General features: G+C 37.7%; 1 non-coding gene across 1 annotated transcript; it reads left to right on the forward strand.

The window, feature by feature from the left end:
• Window positions 1–1410: 1410 nt before the first annotated feature.
• Window positions 1411–1544, forward strand: LOC135276399 (small nucleolar RNA SNORA3/SNORA45 family). Its single transcript, XR_010343943.1, has one exon. It is a non-coding gene; the product is annotated as a small nucleolar RNA SNORA3/SNORA45 family (small nucleolar RNA).
• Window positions 1545–23847: the final 22303 nt, after the last annotated feature.

Raw genomic sequence — 23847 nt, forward strand, 5'->3', positions numbered from 1 at the left:
GAGAAAATATTTGCAAATATTATATCTGATAAGGGATTAATATTGAGAATATATAACAAATTCCTACATCTCAACAAAATAAAGACACATAACTCAATACTAAAAGGGGCAACAAATCTGAATAAACATTTCACCAAAGAAGGCAAACATATGGCCAGGAAACCTATGAAAAGATTGTCAAAACCACTATCCATTGGAGAAATGCAAATCAAGACCACAATGAAATATCATTTCCCACCCGTTAGAATGGCTATTATTAAAATTAAAAAAAAAAAAAGTCATAAAAAACAAGGATTGATAAAGATGTTGAAAAACTGGAACCCTTGAGCATTGCTGGTAGAAATGTAAAATAGTGCAGTCTGTGGAAAATAGGTGATGGTTCCTTAAAAATTTAAACATAGAAATACCAGATGATTCCACAATTTTATCTTAAGTATATACCAAAAAAAATTCAAAGCAGAGATTCAGGTACTTGGACAAAAATATTCATAGTAGCATTATTAACCAAAGCCAAAAGTCAAAAACAACTCAAATGTCCATTAACAAATAAATGGGTAAATAAAATGTGATATAAACTTACAATGGAATATTATTTAGTCTTAATAATACAATTCTAATACATGATAAAAAATAAATGAACTTTAATTAAATTATGCTAAGTAAAATATATAGACATAACAGGACAAATTGTTATATGATTTTATTTACATTAGGTACTCTAGAATAGGCAAATTTGTAGAGACAAAGTAGAATAGAGGTTACCAGGAGCTGAGGGCTGTAAAGAATGGGGAATTACTGCTTAACAGGTACATAGATCTGTTTGGGATGATTTTTAAAGTTCTGAAAATAGATAGTTTTACAGCACTGTGAATATGTTTAATGCCACTGAAATTTGCACTTAAATATAGTTAAGACTGCAAATTTTATGTTATATATACTTTACCACATTTTTTAAATTTATCAAAATAGATAGAGACAATTAGTGAACTGGAATGTGAAGCCAGGGAACGCTCATGAAACAGATCGCAAAATACCAAAAGACTCAAAATATGAAATAAATGATAGGATATATTTACAATAGAATCAGAAATTCCAGTATCCACCTAATAGAAATTTCAGCTTAAAAATGGAGAGAATGAATGAATGTACAAACAAAAATTTGTTTTAAGCTTTTCAAAACCAATTGGAAATTAGATAAACTCACTTATTCAAAAGCAGAAAGTTTCATATTAGACCAAAAAAAATTAGTTAAATAATATTTATAAGAGATACATTTAATACAAAATGAAATCTTAAAATTATGTATGTATATATGCATATTTAATGGATATTTAAATTCATTTGTGTATATTAATGCAAAGGAAGTATATAAATGTTATTTAGACAAAATACATTATATAAAATAAATATGCTGAGACTAGAGTCATATCCTGACACAACTCTTGTCCTGGTGTGCTAGAGTACTCGGAGAGAATAATCTACTGGTCTTGATTTACTGGCAAGGGCAGTCAGTGCTCCCATTAGTGCCCATTTCAGAAATATACATTTAAAAAAATAAAATTAAAAATAAAAATTTAAAAAAATAAATAATTTGGAATGGCACATACTGATTAAAAGATAAAATTTATAAAAATATGCTACAATCTTTAATCATGATATACCTAATCATATATCACTAAAGTATATAAAACAGAGATTATATAAATCAGAAGAAAAATTGACAAACCCACAATTACTGAGAAAAACTTTTAAACATTCCTTTTAGATAGCAACAATTTAAAAGGAATCACACCTGTGCAAAGCTAGAGCCTATATGAACTAAACATTATATTAAGACATATGCAGAATCCTGAATGTAGCAAAGAAAGAGCATGCCTTATTTTCAAACCCAAAGTAATAGTCACAAATACCATAGTTAATAATATATAGTTTAAATAGCTACAGGGAGGATATTGAGTGTTCCCAACACAAAGAAATGATAAATATTTTAGATGATGTCCATGTGAACTACATTGATCTGATCACTAAGTATTATATATATCAAAAAATGACTGTGTACCCCCTGTAAATATGTACATTTATTACTTGTAAAATTAAAAAATAAATTAGATTTTTAAAATTTAAAATATAACATAGTGTAGCCTGAGTAATAGAAAGGAAAAAGAATAAAAACAAGTGGGCAGAGCCTTAGAGAACCATAGGACACCATCCAGCATAACAACATACACATAATAGGAGTAACAAAGGGAGAGTAGAGAGAGAAAGTAACAGAAAGAATATCTGAAGAAATAATGGCTAAATTAGAGATTCCTAATTTAGAAATCCCTAAGCTTTATATAAAAAAAAATTCATCTACACATCCAAGAAGCTCAGTGGACTTTACATAAGATTGAAGCTAAAGAGATCAACCTCTAGACAAACCAAATCAAACTGGTAAGACAAACACAAAGAGAGAATCTTAAAAGCAGTAAGAGAGAAGCAACTCATCATGACCAAGGACCCTTAATAAGATAAATAGCTGATTTATCAGGAAAAATTATGAAGGCTAGAGGATGGTCAGATGACTTATTCAAAATGCTGAAATAATAATACTTTTAGTAAAGAATTTTATATCTAACAAAACTATCCTTCAAAAATGAAAGAAATCAAGGCACTTACAGATAAACAAAAACTGAAGGCATGTATAATTAGTAGACCTCCCCAACAAGAAAAACTAAAGGAAATTCCTCAGACTGAAAGGGAAGGTCACAAAACTGTAATTTGAATTCACATGAAAAAATAAAGGACACCAACAAAGTTGCCTATGCAGGTAAATATAGAAGATGGTATAAATTTTCTTCAAAACTATTTTTTTCTATCTGATTTAAAATACAACTGCATAAAGCAATAATTACAAATTTATACTGATGGCCACAAAGATGTAATTTTTTATCATAACAGTATAAAAAGGAAAAATAAATCTGTATAAAAATGACATTTTTGTTGTTTTTAAACATAGAATTAACATATGATACAGAAATTTCACGATTAAGTTTATACTCAAAAGAATTGAAAGCAAAGACTTAAACAGATACTTGTACTGCAATGTTCATAACAGCATTATCAACCAAAGCCAAAATGTAGAAACAACTCAAATGCCCAACAAAAAATAAGTGGATATATAAAATTTGGCAGAATCTTATTGAAATAAAGTTCTCATTAATATGAAATAGATGGCTATAAATTGATATGTTAATTGTAATCATGAGAGCAACCACAATAAAATAACTCAAAAAATAGTCAAATAAATTACAGGAGCATGACAATGGTACACTAGAAATTATCTAGTATGCCAGAAAAAGCAGGAATGGAGAAATGGAGGAACAAAAAAGATGTAAGAAATATAAAAAACGAACAGCAAAATGAAAAAAGTAAGTCCTCTTTCATCAGTAATTATATTAAATGTAAATGGACAAAACATTCTAATAAAGAGGCTGGGTATGGTGGTTCATGCCTGTAATCCCAGCAGTTTGGGAGGCTGAGGTGGGTGCATCACCTGAGGTTGGGAGATTGAGACCAGCCTAACCAACATGGAGAAAACCCATCTCTACTAAGAATACAAAATTAGCTGGGCATGGTGGTTCATACCTATAATCTCAGCTATTCTGGTGTCTGAGGCAGGAGAATTGCTTGAACCCGAGAGGCAGAGGTTGCAGTGAGCCTAGATTCTGTCATTGTACTCCAGCCTGGGCAACAAGAGTGAAACCGTCTCAAAAAAAAAAATCTAATAAAGAGATTGGAATCTATAAAAGATTCGTCTTAGATTCAAAGACAAATATATTGAAAGAGTTTATTTACAATACACAAAGAATAGAAAAAGATATTCCATGCAAACAGTAACCAAAGGAAAACTGAACTTGCTATACTAATATCAAACAAAATAGAATTTATGACAAAAGTTGAAAATAGAGAAAAAGAAGAAAATTTTATAACGATAAAATTGTTAATCTGTCAAGAAGATATAACCATTATAACATATATGCACCTAACTAAAGAGCCCCAAAACACATGAAGCAAAACCTGACAAAATTGGAGGAATACACAATTCAACAATATTAATTGGCAATTTTAAAATCGGTTGATTGTCCTTCATTCAAAATGCTTGGGACTAGAAGCATTTCAAGTTTTAGATTTTTTTAGATTTTGGAATATTCACATTATTCTTACTGGTTGAGCATCCCAAATCCAAAAGTATCAAAATTAACATGCTCCAATGAGCTCCTTTGCACATCATGTTGATACTCAAGAAATTTCTAATTTTGAAGTAGTTCAGATTCTGAATTCTTTGATTTGGGATGATCAACCTGTACTTCATTGTCAGTAATGCATAAGCACAGAACAACCAGGCAAAAAGTAAGAAAGGATTAGTTGAGTGTGATGGTGCACACTTGTAATCCCAGCTATTTGGGAGGCTGAGGCAGAAGAATTGCTTGAACTCAGGAGGCGGAGGTTGCAGTGAGCCAAGACTGCACCACTGCACTCCAGCCTGGGAGGCAGAGAGTGACTCCGTCTCCCCCAATCCCCCAAAAAAGTATAATGGTAGTTGTATAAGGTATTTTTAGATGTGGTTTATGAGGTTGCTATGGCAGTTTCCTTCTAATATTGATCTCAAAACTCTCTAAAAAGCTACAAAAATGAAAACAGTGTGTTCCTGGCATAAGCATAGACATACAAATCAATGAATTAGCATTAAAATTCCAGAAATAAACCCACACATTATTGGTCAATTGATTATCAATGATGGAATCAAGACAATTCAATTTGGAAAAGAATCATCTTTTCAATAAATAATGCTGGGGTAACTGGATATCCACAAGCAAAAGAATAAATCTGAATCCTACCTAATGCCACATACAAAAATGAATACAGGGGAGGGGATCCAAGATGGCTGAATAGATACAACTCCAGCTCACAACACCCAGAGAGAGAGACACAGAAATCCAGAGATCTCCTAGCTCCAACCGAGGTACCAGGTGCATTTCAACATGTCTGGTCCGATGGTGAGCAAAGCCCACTCACGGCAGACCAAGGGGAGGGGTGCTGCTTCATCCGGAAAGTGCATCTGACCGGTGAGTCGGAGGCTCCCTCTCTAGCGCTCCAGTCCAGATACAGTGCTTCCCGCAAAGTCTCAGCAATACACAGAACAGGGATCTTTGTCAGTCAAGCGCCGGGAATTACAAATGCGGAGTTGAATAATAATCCAGGACGGTGTCCCAGATTTGCACACAGACCTAAACAGACACATAAGCCCAAAAGGCAGCCGGGAGAACCTGTGGACTGAGCTATTGCCCCCTCCCCCCGCCCATAGAGAGAGGGAGTTGTAAGCAGGAGCAGCTGTGTGGACCCCTACCCCATGACTGGAGAGAGAGGAAAGGGGGAGGCGGTCGGGTGCTGCTGGGTGGGTCCCTACTCTCCCCCACAAATCCCAGAGGGCTGAAACTCTGACTATAGTGGGTTGCGGAGCCAGTGCCACAGTCTGAGCTGAACCCTGAATGATCCAGCCCAGTGGAGGAAGGGCACAACCCGCCACTAGAGGGGTGGGACTGGGCTACATGTTTTAAAAAAAAAACACAGGAAGCCCACATAGCAACAGGACAGTGTTCTTGACAACCCAGAAGTGCCTACAGGTCAGTGGAAGAGGCGGGCCTAATCTCCCAGTATAAACAAAAAAGACACAGGAAGCTTCCCTAGTAACCTGAAGGAGTCCCTAGAAACCCAGTAGCGCCTCCACAGGCAGACAAGTGACCTCATCAAGGAGCTCCCTGACAACACAGCCAGGTAAACCCACAAAGATGGGAAAAAAAAAAAAAAAAGATGAAACCATCAAAGACCAGAACACCTCTTCTCCTTCAAGGGATCACAACTCCTCAACAACACAGGATCACATCATGACTGAGAAGGAGTGCAACAAATTGACAGAAACAGGCTTCAGAAGGTGGATAATAACAAACTTTTCTGAGCTAAAGGAACACATTCTAACTCAATGCAAAGAAACCAAAAACCTTGAAAGAAGGTTAGACGAAATGCTAAGTAGAATAACCAGCTGAGAGAAGAACATAATCAACTTGATGGAGTTGAAAAACACAGCACGAGGACTACATGAAGCAAACACAAGTTTTAATAGCCAAATCGATCAAGCAGAAGAAAGGATATCAGAGATTGAAGATCAACTCAATGAAATAAAAATATGTGAAAAGACCTAACCTATGCTTGATGGGGGTACCTGAATACAATGGGTAGATGGGTAGAATGAATCCAAGCTGGAAAACAAGCTCCAGGATATTATCCAGGAGAACTTCCCAAGCCTAGCAAGGCACTCCAAATTTCAAATTCAAGAAATACAGAGAACTCCACAAAGATATTCCTCAAGAAGAGCAACCCCAAGACACATAATCATCAGATTCACCAGGGTTGAAATGAAGGAAAAAATGCTAAGGGCAGCCAGAGAGAAAGGTCAGGTCACCCACAGAGGGAAGCCAATCAGACTCACAGTGGATCTCTTGGCAGAAACCCTACAAGCCAGAATATAATGGGGGCCGATATTCAACATCCTTAAAGAAAAGAACTTTCAACCAGAATCTCATATCCTGCCAAACTAAGCTTCGTAAGTGAAGGAGAAATAAAATCCTTTATGGATAAGCAATTATTGAGAGATTTTGTCACCACCAGACCTGCCCTACAAGAGCTCCTGAAAGAAAAACTAAGCATGAAAAGGAACAAGTACCAGTCACTGCAAAAGCAAACCAGTGGACAAAGACCAAAAATGCAATGAAGAAAATGAGTCAACTAATGGGAAAGAAAACCAGCCAGTAACAAAATGGCAGGATCAAATTCACACATAACAATAGTAACATTGAATGTAAATGGCCTAAACGCTCCAATCAAAAGACACAGACTGGCAAACTGGATAAAAATTCAGAACCCATCGGTGTGCTGTATTCAAGAAACCCATCTCACGTACAAAGACATAGATATACTCAAAATAAAGGGATGTAAGAAGGTTTACCAAGCAAATGGAGAACAAAAAAAAGCAGGGGTTGCAATCCTAGTCTCTGATAAAATGGACTTCAAACCAACAAAGATCAAAAGAGACAAAGAAGGACACTACATAATGGTAAAAGGATCAATCCAACAAGAAGAGCTAACTATCCTAAATATATACACACCCAACACAGGAGCACCCAGATACATAAAGCAAGTTCTTAATGACCTAAAATGAGATTTAGACTCCCACACAATAATAGTGGGAGATTTCAACACTCCACTGTCAATATTAGACAGATCAACAGACAGAATTCATTAAGAAAATACAAATAAAAACCACAATGAGACATTACACCCACTAGGATATTTATAATTAAAAAAAAACAAAAAACAGAAAGTAACAAGTGTTGATAGGATGTGGAGGAATTAGAACTTTTGTGCATTGCTGGTGGGGATATAAATAAATGAACTAATATGTTAAACAAAGAAGCACAGGAAGTAACAGCACAATAAATGCAGCAAAACTACAAGGACAGAATGAATAAATATCAAAGCCTGAAGTGTGAATTAAAAAATCAAAATTCAATAAAACCAAAAAAATTTAACACAATGAAGTATACAACCTTTTGCACGTTTGACCAAGATAAAAATTATAAAAATTTAATAAAAATTAAAAAGATATAGGAGGGGCTACAAGATGGCTGAGTAGAGCTATCTGGTACCTTCTGCACAGAGAAGAACAAAAATAGTGAGTAGATAACTACACTTTGAATAGATCGTCTAAGAAAGAACACTGTAACTCAACAGATAAGTAACAGGGAACACCTAAGTCAAGGTAGGAGTGGAAAGTGAGGCAGCCTGCTCAGCTGGGATAAGCTGGGATCCCAGAGGAGCTCCCCAAGTGGATGGAGAAAGTGTAAGTGAGAGAGCCTCAGTGGTCCACATTTCCACTGCAACTCCAGCAATCCTAGCCATGAGAGAGCCCATCCACACTCTCAAGCACTGAGAGTAACATAAGAAGCTGTCAGGGCATCACACAATAGCATTACTCCAAAGCAGAAGTTCATGCTGAGTCCCATATAAGCTGTGGGCTTTAAGCAGCTACAGCACACCAGCATTTTGACAGCTCAGCCCCTGTATCTCCATATCCCTAGATCCTCATGTATCCCCCATCTACAGCCACTACCAGGGCTGAAGAATGAGCCATTGGCTGCAACTCTGCAGCTCCCAGCAGTGGGACTACCATGGATTTTCATATGTCCTGAAAATAGACTCCCTGATCCACAGCTGCCACCACTACAGGCAATGACCGTAACCCCAAGCAAAGATGCTGCTACACATTTTCAAGCACCTAAAGGCCAAGCTTCTCCCTCCACAGCCACCACCTGGGACAGAAGCATGTATTTCCCAGCCATCTTCCTACAGCTGCTGACACTGAAAGCAACCCCACCTTCCCCAGTAATAGCACCACAGTGTAGCTGCTGCAGCTTCCACTAAAGTACTCTGGCAGGGGCCTAGGAAATACCCATCCTCTGTCCCCCATAGCCAGTGCCCACATGCACCACTGAGGGTGCTGAAAACAGACCAACCCAGCCCAGCTCCAGTCCCACCACATGCTCAAGCATGCTGTGTGGGGGCCTGGGAATCACCCTGCCCATAAACCACAATTGGTACATGAGTACTCCTCCAAGGGGCCTAAAGACAGGTTCAGTCAACCCATTGCTACCACCACAGCTGGCACCCACCCACACATGCCACCTGTGGGACCAGTGATTGGCATGCCTAGCCTGTCACAGCCACCACAAACACCAGCATAGACTGCATGGGAGGCAGAGGGTTGTCATGCTAATGCTACTTCAGTTGCCCACACCACATCTACTTCCCAAGTGCCCAAGGACCTGCCCAACTTCCCACTCTGAGAAAGCTGCCTGGAGACCCAAGAATTACCCCTCTTTATCCCACTAACACTAATGTCAGTGTACACTGCCTTGGGGCCTAAGGACAAGCATGCTCAGCCCACCACTACCACTACTGGGGCCTGAGGGCTGGGCACATGGCATCCCCATCTCCAGCAATATTTCACAACATCCTCCACTAACAAGCCACCAAGGAAATCACAGACACCATTGATGCTGCTTACTTCCAAAAACATTATGTGGAGATGACACAATGGCACACACCCAGAATCAGTGCCCTATACATCTTGAGAAAAAAAGCCTTCCTGTATGAAAGCAAGTTCAATAAATTGGAAGAAGTGATTATTACAGCAGAGGTGTAGTTGTCAATATACATGAGTAACACAAAAAGGCAAGAAAATATGACACCTCCAAAGAAACAAAAGAATTCACTAACAATAGATTTCAATGAAAAAGTAATGTATGGAATGACAGAAAAAGAATTCAAAATATTAATATTTTTAAATCTAAGTGAGATACAAGAGAACACAGATAAATAATATAAAGAAGACAGAAAAAACAATAGAGGATATTAATGAGAAGTTTACCAAAGAGGTAAGTGTTATAAAAAGAACCAAACAAAAATCCTGAAACTAAGGAATTTCTTGAATCAAATTAAAAATACATTCAAAGTCTTCAACAAGAGATTGGATCAAACCAAAGAAAAAATTAAGACAGGTCTTTTGAAATAACCAGATCGCCGGGCACGGTGGCTCAAGCCTGTAACCCCAGCACTTTGGGAGACCGAGGTGGGTGGAACACGAGGTCAAGAGATAGAGACCATCCTGGCCAATATGGTGAAACCCTGTCTCTACTAAAAATACAAAAATTAGCTGGGCATGGTGGAGTGCCCCTGTAGTCCCAGCTACTTGGGAGGCTGAGGCAGGAGAATTGCTTGAACCTGGGAGGCAGAGGTTGCAGTGAGCTGAGATTGTGCCACTGCACTCCAGCTTGGTGCCTAGTGACAGAGTGAGACTCTGTCTCAAAAAAAAAAAAAAAAAAAAGATAACCAGATCAGACAAAAGTTAATTTAAAAATAAATTTAAAAGAACGAATAGAGCCTAGGTATCATATGGGATACCATAAAGTGACCAAGATTTAAATTTTGCTTGTTCCAGAAAATGAAGAGAAGGTCAAAGTCATAGAAAATCTACTGAACAAAATAACAGCTGAAAACTTCTCAGTTCCACCAAGAGATTTAGACGTCCAGTTACAGGAAGCTCAGAGATCCCCAAATAGATACAATCAAAAAGGTCTTCTCAATGATACATTATAGACAAACTGTCAAAAAACAAAGACAGAGAGAATTCTAAAAACAGCAAGAGATAAGTGTATAAAAGCCTTTAAAGGAACCCCCAACAGATTAAAACTAGATCTCATAGCAGAAATCTTACAGTTTAGAAAACAATAGGATGATATATTCTAAGTATTGAAAGAAAAGAAACTGCCAGGTAAGGATATAATACTCAGAAAAAATACCCTTCATAAACGAAGAAGAAATAAAGTATTTTCCAAACAAATAAAAGCTGAGAGAATTTATCACTACTAGACTGGCCTATAAGAAATGCTTAAGGGAGTTCTTTACCTGAAAGCAAAAGAATAATATCTACATTAAAATACACAGAAGTATAAAAGTCACTGGAAAAACAAACACACAAATAAGAAAGATAAATAACTCAAATGTTACAACTACAGAAAAACCACAAAACCACAATTTTAAACTCTACCTGAAAAAGAACAAAGGATATATACAATAACCAGGAAACAATTAATATAATTAAAAGAATATGCTCACACATATTAATAACAACCTTGAATATATATGGATTAAGCAATCTACTTAAAACAAACAGATTGGCTGAATAGGTAACAAAACATGACCAAATAATGTGCTGCCAACAAGAAATTCACTTCCCCCATAAAGGCACACTGAGACTGAAAGTAAAGGGATGAGAAACATATTCCATGAAAATAGAAATGAAAAGCAAGGAAAAATAAATTTACTTATATCACATAAAACAGACTGTAAGTCAAAAGCAGTAAAAAGAGACAAAGAAAGTCATTATAAAATAATAAAGGGATCAATTTAGAGGATGTAACAATTCTAAACATATGAACTCAAATCTACAGCATATAGATATATAAAGCAAATATTGTTAGATCAAAGGGGAGTGAAGAACTATAATATGATGATAGTAGGAGACTTCAACACCCCACTCCTCACTCTTATCATTAGACAGATCATGTGGACAGGGATTAACAAAGAAATATTAGATTTAAACTTCACTCTAGATTGAATGAACCTAACAGATGTTTACAGAACATTGTATCCAACAGCTACAGAATACACTCATTAGCACATGGAACATTCTCCAGGGTAGGCCATAAGTTAGAACCCAGAGAGAGTCTCAACACATTATTAAAAATTGAAATCATAAGTATATTCTCAGACCAAAATGTAATAAAACTAGAAACCAATACCAGAAACTTTGGAAACTGTACAAGTACATGGACGTTAAACAACATGCCCCCGAATGACCACTGCGTCAAGAAAAAATTAGGGAATTACATAAAAGATTCTTGAAACAAACAAAAATTGAAACACAACATACAAAAACCTATGAAATACAACAAAAGTGGTGCCAAAAGGAAATTTTATAGCAATAAATACCTACATCAAAAAAAATAGAAAGATTTTACATAAATAGTCTAGTGATGTATGTCAAGAAACTGGAAAAGCAAGAACAAACCAAATCTAAAAATAGTAGAAGAAAAGAAATAATAAAGATTAGAGCAGAACTAGACAAATAGACACTAAAAGAAAACCTAAATGAATGAAACAAAAGTTGATATTTTGAATAAATAAGCAAAACTGATAAGCCACTATCTAAACTAACCAAGAAAAAATTTGACAAGACCCAAATAAAGAAAACCAGAAATGAAAAACGAGACATTACAACTCATACTGCAGAAATGCAAAAGATCATCATAGACTTTTATGAACCATAATACACTAAAAATCTAGACAACCTAAAGGCAATAGACAAATTCCTGAAAACCTACTAAGGTGGAATCAGGAAGAAATAGAAAACCTACATAGCCCAATAATGAGTAGCAACATTGAATCAATAATAAAAACTTTCCCCAAAAAAAGAAAAGTCCAGAGCTAGAGAGCCTCACTGCCTAATTCTATCAAACTTACAGAGAAGAACTAATAACAATTCTCTTAAAACTATTCCAAAAGGTTAAAGAGGAGGAAATTCTTTCTAACTCATTTCACAAGTCCAGCATTACCCTGATACCAAAACTAGGCAAAATGAAACAAAAAAAAGAAAACTACAGGCCAATATCCCCGATTAACATATATATAAAAATTCTCAACAAAACACTAGCAAACTGAATCCAATAGCACATTAAAAAGATGTTACATCATTATCAGGTGGTATTTATCCAAGGGATGCAAGGACAACTAAGCATATGCTAATTAATAATTGTGATACATCACATCAACAAAATGAACAAAAACCATACCACTGTGTCAATAGATGCAGCAAATGCATTTGATAACAATCAACATCCCTCCATGTTAAAACTCTCAACAAACTAAGGATGGAAGGAACATATCTCAACATAATAAAGGTTATATATGAAAAACCTACAGCTAGCATTATACTGCATGGAGAAAAGCTGAAAGTTTTACTGTTAGAACTGGAGCAAGACAAGGATATCTATTTTCCCCGTTCCTTTCAACACAGTACTGGAAATCCAACCCAGAGCAATCAGACAAGATAAAGAAATAAAAGGTATTTGAATTGGAAAACAAAAAGTCAAACTGTCTCTCTTTGCAGATAATATGATCTTATGTCTAAAAAAAAACCTAAAGACTCTAACGAAAACTCTTAAATCTAATAAATAATTTGCGTATAGTTGCAGGATATAAAATAAACATACAAAATTAGTAGCATTTCTATATGCCAATAATAAACTGAGAAAGAAATCAAAAAGGCAATCCCATTTATAATAGCTACCAAAAAAATAACTAAGAATAAATTTGACCAAGGAAGTGAAAGTCCTCTACAGGGAAAACTACAAAGCGGTGAAGAAATAAATTGAGGAGGACGCAAATGGAAGAAGACACAATGATCCGATGATCATTGATAGAAAGAATTAATATCATTAAAATGGCCATATTGCTCAAGTAATCTCCAGATTCAATGCAATCCTTATCAAAACACCTATGTAATTTCTTATAGAATTATTAAAAATAATCCTGAATTTACGTAAGACCAAAAAAGACCCCAAATAGCCAAAGCAATCCTGTACAAAAAGAATAACGCGGGCTGGGCATGGTGGCTCACGCCTGTAATCCCAGCACTTTGGGAGGCCGAGGCGGGTGGATCACGAGGTCAAGAGATCGAGACCATCCTGGTCAACATGGTGAAACCCCGTCTCTACTAAAAATACAAAATATTAGCTGGGCATGGTGGCGTGTGCCTGTAATCCCAGCTACGCAGGAGGCTGAGGCAGGAGAATTGCCTGAACCCAGGAGGCGGAGATTGCGGTGAACCGAGATTGCGTCATTGCACTCCAGCCTGGGTAACAAGAGCGAAACTCCATCTCAAAAAAAAAAAAAAAAAGAATAACGCTGGAGGTGTTATCCTACCTGACTTCAAAATACAAGACTCTAGTAACCAAAATAGAATGCTATTGGTATAAAAAGTGGCACATAGACTAATGGAATAGAATAGAGAAGCCAGAAATAAGCCTACATATTTGCAACCAACTGATTTTCAACAAAGGCTCAAGAACATGCACTGGGGAAGGACACCCTTTTTAATAAATGGTGCTAGGAAAATTGAATATCTAGATGCAGAAGAATGAAATTTTACCCTCCCTGTCAACACCTACAAAAATCAACTCAAGGTGGATTAAAGACCTAAACAAAAGACCTGAAATCATAAATCTACTAGAAGAAAACAGAGGAAATACTTCAGGATATTGATCTAAGCAAAGATTTTATGGACAGGACCTCAAAAACACAGGCAACAAAAACAAAAATAGGCAAATGGTGCTACATTAAATTAAAAGGCTTCTGGACAGCAAAGGAAACAATTAACAAAGTAAAGAGGCAACATGTCGAATTGTAAAACATATTTGGAAAGTATCCTACAGTAATATCCAGAAAATACTAGAAATTCAGACAACTCAACAGTTAAAAAAAAAGAAAGAAAGAAAGAATCCATTAAAAAGTGGACAAATGACATGAATAGATATTTCTCAAAAGAAGTTTTACAAATGGCCAACAGATATACAAGAAAGAAATGTTCAACATCACTAGTTATCAGAGATACGCAAATCAAAACCACAGTGGAGATATCATCTTACCCCAGTTAAAATGGCTATTACTAAAAAGACAAACAATAACATATGCTGTCAAGAATGCGAAGAAAATTCTTACATACTGTGGGTGGAAATGTAAATTAGTACAGCCACTACGGAAAACAGTGCAGAGATTTCACAAATAACTAAAAATAGAACTACCAATCTGGCAATCCCACCACTGGGTATTTATCTAAAGAAAAGAAAGTCAGTATATCTGTGGGATGTCTGTGCTCCATGTTTGTTGTAGTTCTATTCATAATAGCAAAGATATGAAATCAACTTAACTGTTCACCAGTAGATAAATGTATAAAGAAAATGTGGTATGTATACACAATGGAGTACTATTTGGTCATAACAATGAACAAAATCATGTCGTTTGCAGCAAAATGGATGAGATAAAAGTAAGCCAGGCACAAAGAGACAAATATCACATATTCTCACTCATATGTGGGAGCTAAAAATGTTGATCTCATGGAGGTAGAGCATACAATAATAGATGTCAGAGGCTCAGAAGGTTGTGTGGTAGGAGGTTGGTTAATGAGTACGAACATACTGTTAGAAGTAGGGTAACTATAGCCAACGACAATGTATTGCATACTTCAAAAAACTAGAAGAAAGGACTTGAAATGTTCCTACTACACAAAAATGATAAAAATGTGAGGTAATGGATACCCTAAAAACCATGACTTGGTCATTACACATTTTAAGCATGTAACAAAATGTCACACATATATCATAAATATGTACAAATATGTATCAATAAAAATTTAAAATAAAAAAGAAGATATAAATAAACACCATTAGGAAAATTAAAATGGCAAATCACAAATATGGAAATTTTAAAATTACTTGCAAATACTATGGAGGACCCTATATCAATGCATTTTAAAATGTAGAAGGGATAGATTACTTCCCAGGAAAATACAAATTACAAATCTCCTTATCTAGGTTCACCAACATCATTTTGTGTTTTAAGAACATATGAAAAAGAAACAAAGTAAATCATTTTTTTAATTCATTTCAGTCTTGTTCTAGTTCTTTAATCCATGAGAATAATAGATCACCTTATAATACTTTTATCCTCCTAGCTTTTTAAAATCCAAAACTCAGGGACTTATTCACACTGACTAGATAAAGCTCTTTTCTATATAGAAATTCTGTATATTTAAACGTATATTTTGTGATAATCATTTCCCATATGAAATTGTATCGAAACATACACCCATTTAAAAGCGGTTTTAGCAAAAGTAAAAAATAAAGAACTTTGTAACAAAAGTAGAAGAGTGACACGGTAAGGTACAGATGTGATTGACACCACAGAGCTCTTCTACTGTTATGCTTTGGATACAATCCTGGGTACTTTCAACTTCTCAAATGATTGTTACACAAAAGTCAATGTTATATTTTGCACTTAAAAAAAAAAGAATCCATGAGAAAAGAACAAACATGAATGCCACAACACATCAAGCAAGCAACAAGCTACCGATGCATTAACAGCAACGTAAATTAAAGTTTAAAATTTCAGTAGGAACAATCAAAACATGTGAAAGAGTAAATGCTAGAACACACTAATGCTCTTGTGCTTCATTAAATACCAAGGTATCAAAAGAGGAAGCATATCTGAAGTCTCCAAGATAAAGTACACCTGAGGATCTCTATCTCCCTCCATTTGGGGCTGTGATCCAGCATTCTGTTAACAGATTGTCATGCTCCAAAATGTTTGTTAGAAGCTTGGCAATCAAACAGCTTTTGAGAACAAAAAGAATCTCAGCTCTTCCATCTGGTAACTTTTCTTAGGTATGGAAACAAGAGGTTTGGAAATAATTACTCACCAAGAAGATAGAGGTTAGAAAATCAGCCTTTCTCCAGGAATCTTGACCTCAACATCTCACAAATTTAATAACAAGTATTGCCATTTCTATTTAACAGATGAAAGGATGAAGCCAGACATCAAATAAGGAGATAGAATTATGCAATCTCTTTGCTGTAATGGAAAGTTGGAAGGGAACTGGACACACTTGACCAGCCCAGCCTCTGTTGGGGGAGTTTCTGAGTCTGCAGCTTTCTACTGGCTTCCACCTCAAAGTCATTACAATGGTCTGGCAGTGCTATGCAATCCAGTCCTCCCTACCTCCCCACCTCTTATCTCCTCTCTCCAGGTCTCACTCCTGCAGCCATATCCCAGGAAGAATCCTGCTTTAGGGCCTTTGTACTATCTCCCCTACCTCCCAAGGAGTCTTTTTACATATTTTGGGCCAATCACTCATCTCTTGCCATTCTTTGTCCAAATGTCACTTTTACCCACTGATCTGTACCCTGGTCTCTTTGTCCTGCTCAATTGTTTCCTATAAGTTGCATATATCCCTTCTTATATTATATAATTATTGCTTGTTATTGTTGTTCTTTGTCTCAGGGTTTCTCTTAAAGCAGAGCCTAAGACAAAGTCCTGAATAGGGGTCACTTATGGGTCTAAGAAGTGATTCTAGGACTCAAGAGTGAAATAGAGAAGGAGAAAACAGCATGAAAGGGCACGATCGAGGTCACTGCTGAAGACCTTCTATTGATGATGCAGGAATTTCTGTGATCAGAGTACAGAATGCCTCTTGGAGGTGTGTCCCTGAAGGAAGAGGGACTATCGTATTTATCTCCCGTGTCCCATCCCCTATTGGTTTTTCAGGCCACAGAAGTCGTGGCTACCTTTTCTCTTCTAATCAGCCTCCCATGGGTGTAGCACTGCTGGGGAAGAAAGCAAAAGCCATCCTGCAGGCCCCTGCGAGGGCACTTCCTGGTAGAGGAAGAGTCTGCCCCTGTTTAACTGTCCTCCCCAGCTGCAACTGCAATCAGAGGTTGGTCAAGGGGAGGAATGGGAGGAACGGGAGGAACCCAAGACATTTGCCAAATTGTTCTTGATCTGAGGGTAAGGTTTCATTTCAGGGTAAGGTCCTCTGGGACATATTTTTCATTCTCTGGAGTGGGAGCTCAATCACCTAGCATAATTTCTGGCACACAGTAGCTGTTTACTAAATATTTCTGGATGCTGAATGTACTTCAGGATGATTGTAATGCAGGTAGCTAGAGAACCAATATTGATATCAAATCACAAAGAAAATGTTGAGGAAAGTCACTTACAAGGTAACCAGAGTGAGACGCCCTTGAACTTACGTAAAGTCAGAGCCTAAAAGACACCAGGCGCCAAAGAATAGATGGTATAGAGAATGGAAACCTCTGGGGCTGAAGTTTTCCTGACTGCTGCCTTCAGCCAGGGTTTGAAACGTCAGTAGATTTCAGACTTGTAGGCATAGGAAGGAGGGATCTGTCAACTACAGACTGAAAAAAAGAGATGCTGTTGGTAATCATTAGTTCATCTATAGATCAGTTACCTTTTAAACTATACTGACTTTAGCCTTTAACCAAGCATTTTAAAAACTGCCTTTGAACCTTTTTTTTTAATTTGCACACAATAAGGCTTCCATAAAGACACAGTAAGTTACAAGACAGCAATGTCACACATTGATCCACCCTTTTCTTTGATCATTGCTATTTTAGTCTTTCACCCAATGATATTAACATATGCATTCATTATTTTGCTATTTTGGTTGTCTCCCTGAACAAGTCTGAATCTTTAAATCTTACTTTCACTCAAACACAAGAATGGTCTTTTCATTGTTTCCAGTTAGAAAAGAAGAGAAAGAAAAATCCTTAAACCTACTTAAAACCAATACATTAAAAGAGGGATTTAATTCATTTTGGAAGAAGAGGCTTATAGTAGAGAAATGCGACCATCTCAGTTGGCAAATGTTTTCACTGAATTATAGAAATCTTCAAAGAAAAAGAAATTCCCCCAAAATATTTAAAACCTTCATAACGGACCTCCCACAAATGATAACTTCTTTAAAGTAAAAATTCCCCTAAAGATGTACAAATCTTCAAAAAAGAATACTCTTCAAATGATTAGAACCTTACCAAACTCCATCTGGATTTGAGTTCCAATAATAAGGGTCAGAACCTTGTCCATACCTAGTAAAAAAAATACTGTAAGAAAGCACAATTTTTAGTATTTCCAGATGTAGATGGAACATTTTTCGTTTTGAAATACAATGAGAAAACTTTTTCATGCTATTTTGGAAATGCTATATTGGCCAAAGCAGGCAGAGAAAGTTATTTGAAGGTGGTCAAGCCAAAGAGACTTTAAAGCAGGTGAGTTTGAATTCAGAGTTACAAACCAGTGGGGCCTCCTCTGCCCTCTGCCCACATAATTTTTAAGCTCATTTTCACTGGCAAGAATATTAATATCTGGCAAACATTGTTTGTGAAGTTGGGTTCAACTATAACATGATGGGTAAAAGGTAGCTGAGAGACAATGAAAATGAAAAAGTTATAATTGCACGAAAACAAAAGCAGAAAAAGTACTAAAAAGCCATTGTCTGGAGAGAGCAGAGAACCATCCAATTTTAGGCACATTACTGGGTGTGGTGAGGCCGTTTCTCTGAACCTGTTTTCCATCATAGTACAAGAAGGTTAGTATTGGGAAAAAAAAAAGAAAAAAAAAGCCATTGTCTATGCCTAAACATAAATTCAAACCCACAAGCACACGCTCGTTCTTCTTTATCTTTTGGTAAATTGCTCATCTATATTTGTTTAGTTTTATGCACATTTTGCAAAGACGAAGACAAAATGGCAGCTCATTCGTGCTGCCTCTCAGCACATACAGTTTATTTTCTCTACTGATGGCCCTTACCGTCACTGAGAAAGTGTGTGAATGCCCACTCCTGACAGCTGTTTGCCAAAGAGGCATTGCATATATCTGGTTATCCTGACACCTTTCCTCTCCAAAACACACTCCTCAAGCAAATACAAAGGGAAATAAGCCAGAGAAAGACATGCTTTTGTATAAACATTTCAATGCCTTTGCCTATAAAAGTAATAGTAAGTATCTACATCACTACCATGCCTTTGTATTGTTATAGTGTGTTCTGTTGTTGGAGTTTTGAAATTTAGGGTTTTGGTTTTGTTTTTCATTTTTATTGGAGCTACATTTTTACATCTACTTTCCTCAATACTGTCATTTTCTGGGCTACTCTAAGGCATTGCTATGCCTAGAATTACCTTGCAAAATTGGTGGTCAGGCACAACTTACCGGGACTTAAAACTCACCCCTTAACCAGTGGCCTTAGCCTGAAACTTATGTTAAGATATCCTAAGGCAAGGATGCTTACTGATGCAAATTCATAAAATGGGAACCAAAGTTCTCAGTCTTTCTCCCTAGACAAAACGATTTAGACAGCACCAGAAGTCAAATTTTGTAGTGGCCCTTCCCTGCCTCTTACCTTATTCCTTAATGATTTCTATCCATTTAATGACTAGACTATTTGTGTAATACAAATAGTCTAAGGCAGTCAGCAAAGGCTCCCAGAGGGGAAACAGAGCTGAGTTCTGAAACCTGAGTAGACTGTTTTTCTATACCAGAGGAGTGGGTAGACAATGGAGGTGGTAGTGCATCTTCCAGACTCCCAAAATTATTTTCCCCATTCCGTAATATCAACGCTTCACTCCTGAATTGAGGATAATAATAGTGACAATATGCCTGTTTTGAAATCTAATGAATTGGTAAAGGTATAGTGATTATGCAGGGCATATAGAAGATGCGTAAACTTTTTCAGATAATTTTACACTGTATCCTTGATCAAACATCTTGCCTTCTGGTCCTTCTCTTTCCCTGCTTCACAGTGTTCCCCCCACCTCAGAAAGAAGACACTATTCTCCCTTTACCATAGCACTTAGGAAGTTGTTTGAATTGTGCGTGCGTGTTGTTTTTGTTTTGTCAGTTTCATTCATCTTGGACTTGGCATCCTTCCAATTCCAAGATCACTGATGCAGTGACTTAAGGGAAGTTGAGTCCATCTGTACATGGGTACTGAGCCAGCAGAGATGGCTACTACCAGCTCAGAAAGCCAACTGCTAAATATTTAGGAATTTTGTGAGCTGGTGTTAAATCATCAGTAGCTAGAAATGGGCCGTGGTCATGGTAGGAGTATCTACACCATAGAAATTGGCAAATGCCACAAACCAGGACTTTGTTTTGTTGCTGTTTTGGGGAGGCTTTGTGAGAGGCAGTTTACCTGCACACCACTGACCCTGATGCCCTCCCTCCACCTCATTCTCCATCTAGCGGCATTCTCTTTTTGCCAGCTCTAAACCTTGTCACCGCCTCAGCTCCTGAGCTTTGGAAGATCTCTCTGACACTGATTTTCCAGGCTTTGCTGTGTGTCCCCTGTAAGATGTAAGGTGGGGTCTCTTCAGGCCTAGAGGCAAGACAATTCACCTTCAGCCAAGGCCAGCCGGGGCTAGGGCATGAGAAAGGGGAAGACAGGCACTCCACAACAACAGACACTGAAAGCCTGGTTGGGGGACAGGTTCCAAATTACCTTTAGCAAGCCCCGAGACCTAAACAAGTAGTCTGGACTCAAAACTTGATGCAAAAATGGCTTCATCCTCACAAATAAGGGAGACTGACTTTCTTATGTCAGACATTTTTTCCAATGCTATGCTCTGTTTCTTGGGTTCCCATCTCTGGATAAGGACCTCTGTTTTCAAGAGAACCTATCAAAAGAACCCAGGATAGAGTTGAGAAACATAATGGAATACACCTTTGAAAGCTGTTGCCTCCTTTCTGCCGTTAGACAAGTAACTCAAAAACCCTCCACTCCTGAGTCTCACTTTCCCCATCTCACCCCCCACCCTGTGATGCCCCTAAATAACCAAGGGCTTAGAAAAGTCAAGGCCTCCTATGCTTCCTTTCCTACAAGAAACTCAGGGGTGTCTACAAAGATGCCTGGCAATATGGTGGCTTGGACTCTCTGAACATCACGTAAGTATCAAGACACTTTCATTGCCCCTATGTGTCTACTATCCATTTGTGTTTATATCCAGTTTTGATCAATTATTTGCACAGTTCAGAATGTGTAACACATATTCTCCTGCTCAAAATAGTTGTTGAGGAAAATGTTTAGAGTACAAATTTGAAAAGGAACATAGTCCATGCATCAATTAAGAATTATCCCAAATTTTCATTTGGGACACACAGTAGAAAATAGATTTTTCAAGGAAAATAACCAGATTAAGTTTCACTGTGGTTGTTTTATTTTTACCTGGATATTTTAATTCTTTCACCAAATTAGCCAAATCATCAAGTTCAATGTTTCTTCCTTTCCTCCACTCTCTGTGAGATATAAGCTTAAACAATCCATTGCTCCCAGTGCCTTTCCTGGCTGACTTGTGACAGATGAGGTAGTGATGCAGGTTTGATGTTTGTCTCAGCATTGGGCTGTTTGTACAGCAACCTCGCCTCCGCTGCCCATGGCCAGCCGCCGCACCGCATCCACCGGGCTCTGCTAAGCGGTCCTGTTTGCACTGAGGCCCTGCAGTGTTTTTCCTGGCAAACCCTCCCTGGAGGCAGCAGTCCTCGTTCTCGTTCAGATGTGGGATTTTCAGAAACTACAGGAGCAGGTACTTGTTTGATTCCAGAGGTCTTTGCAGCTTGTAGGTCCCTTGGCATATTTTTGCACCCTCTGTCAAGAGGACTAACAGGGGCCTCTGCTCCCAGTTGGCCTTAAAAGGACAACAGACCTGATTCTGAAGCCTATGTGGATTTTAATCACTGAGAGCCCTGTCTGGAAAGAAAGAACTCTTTGGCCTCCTGCAGGGCTTCTTGGGTCTGTTTCTTGCGCAAGAGACACGCCCTACTTTCTTCTTATTCCCTCACAATGACCACCAGCCGTCCCTCTCCCTGACATAGTGGCCCCATAGTGGATCCTTGTAGTTTAAGTACAGCATTTCCCTATCCACACATCCATGCAACCATCAAATTAAATGAATAAGCAATTTTTGGACCCCTCTTCAATTCTAAGCCTGCACTGCGAAAGAAAGACAAACCAAAAAATTATTCTTGGATTTGATTTCCTAGAACTCAATTGTTTTCTCCCAAAGTAATCCTCAAATGCTGTGTAGACTGTTTGGATTAATTCAAACAATATCATCCTTTGTCTCACTCATACTTCTAAATGCCAAATGCCACTATAGGAAACTCCTTTTGAGGAGGAAAAACTCAAGCCTTGGCTAATTTTGAAATTTCTAACTCTTACATAGCAAATCGACCTAATAGAGAAAAGTGTGTATTAAGAATCTTTGGTTACAACTAACAAGAACCAACCTTGTCAGAGAATTAAGTGAAACAAAACAGGATGAGAATAGGATGTAGGAAAATGCCAGACATCTAGACAGCAGGAATTAATTGATCACCTCATGTATTCTTTTGGAATGAAGAACGTCCAGCATTTTCGTCTCTGTTGGAGATTCAGCATGCCAGAAATCAGACTCTGGCCCAGGCAGGGCTCTTGGCCAGCTCCCTGATTTTTCTGAGGCAATGAGAAGGAGGAGCTGAAGGAAGAGACCCCACCTGCATCCGTGGTGGAGGGAGTTGCCTGGATATTCCTCATTCCAAGAAATACCATGGGAGAAAGCTAATTTCCCAAAAGGAATCCAGTCAAGGTTGTTAGGAAGGGGAAACAGATGGTCGGCAGCACAACCGAAAGTGACACGGGTCCCACGAAACCAAACGCTAGGCTTTCCAGATGCCCAGTACATAGGGGTACATGGAGGATTAACTCGACTTTATGAAGCATTGGCATCCATTTGCTGTGGCATTCGGAGAAGAGAAGTCCTACTTCCCCCGGCTAGCCCTGTCAGTAGGAGTTTCTTTTGTATCTGCCGGGTATTGAGCACTGTGCCGGTTGTATCAATAGCACCTTGGATGATTAGATCTGGGACTGTGCTTAAACATCAAACAGAAGCGGCTAATAGACAAACAGAAAGCAAATGAAACGCACATTAGGAGGCAAGGATGAAACTGCCTGTGCGGAATGCTGGGGTGAGCCAAAAGAACAACTTGGAGGATATAGAATTGGGGCTACAATTTTTAAGGAAGAAAGAGATTCAAGCTCATGGCTGGCCACAGTGAGAGGAAGAACTATGATGGCTTGGGGTAAAGTATCAGAGGTAGAAGAACGGAGTGAGTCATGGCTGCAAGAAGCATGAGCTGACAGAAAAGAAGGATTTTAGTTGACGCAAGGCTGTATGCTCTCAACAGGCTAATGAGCAAACCAATCTTGGGCTAGGAGTTACCAGAAATTCAAGCTCTGTTGAATCAGACAGGAGGCTCACGGTCGTTGTATCTCATCAACTCAGACAAATTAGTGGCGCTTTTGCTTTACAGCTTCATAAGATTTTCAGCCACAGGAATGTAACACCCTTTTGTTGCTCCAAAACCAGCCATTTGGGGCAGCTATATTAAAATCACAGTGTTCATCATTTTCCCGCCCCAACCTCTCCCCAAAAGAAAAAACAGAAAAACCATAATTGCTGATATTACTATTTTGTGCATTGGATGAGAGTTTCCAAAAACAATAGCAATTAATTTTCTTTGGTGATG

This window comes from Aotus nancymaae, unplaced genomic scaffold, assembly GCF_030222135.1.
Source record: "Aotus nancymaae isolate 86718 unplaced genomic scaffold, 86718_ANA_hifiasm-v0.15.2.pri h1tg000001l, whole genome shotgun sequence".
In the NCBI taxonomy this organism is placed as follows: Eukaryota; Metazoa; Chordata; class Mammalia; order Primates; family Aotidae; genus Aotus; species Aotus nancymaae.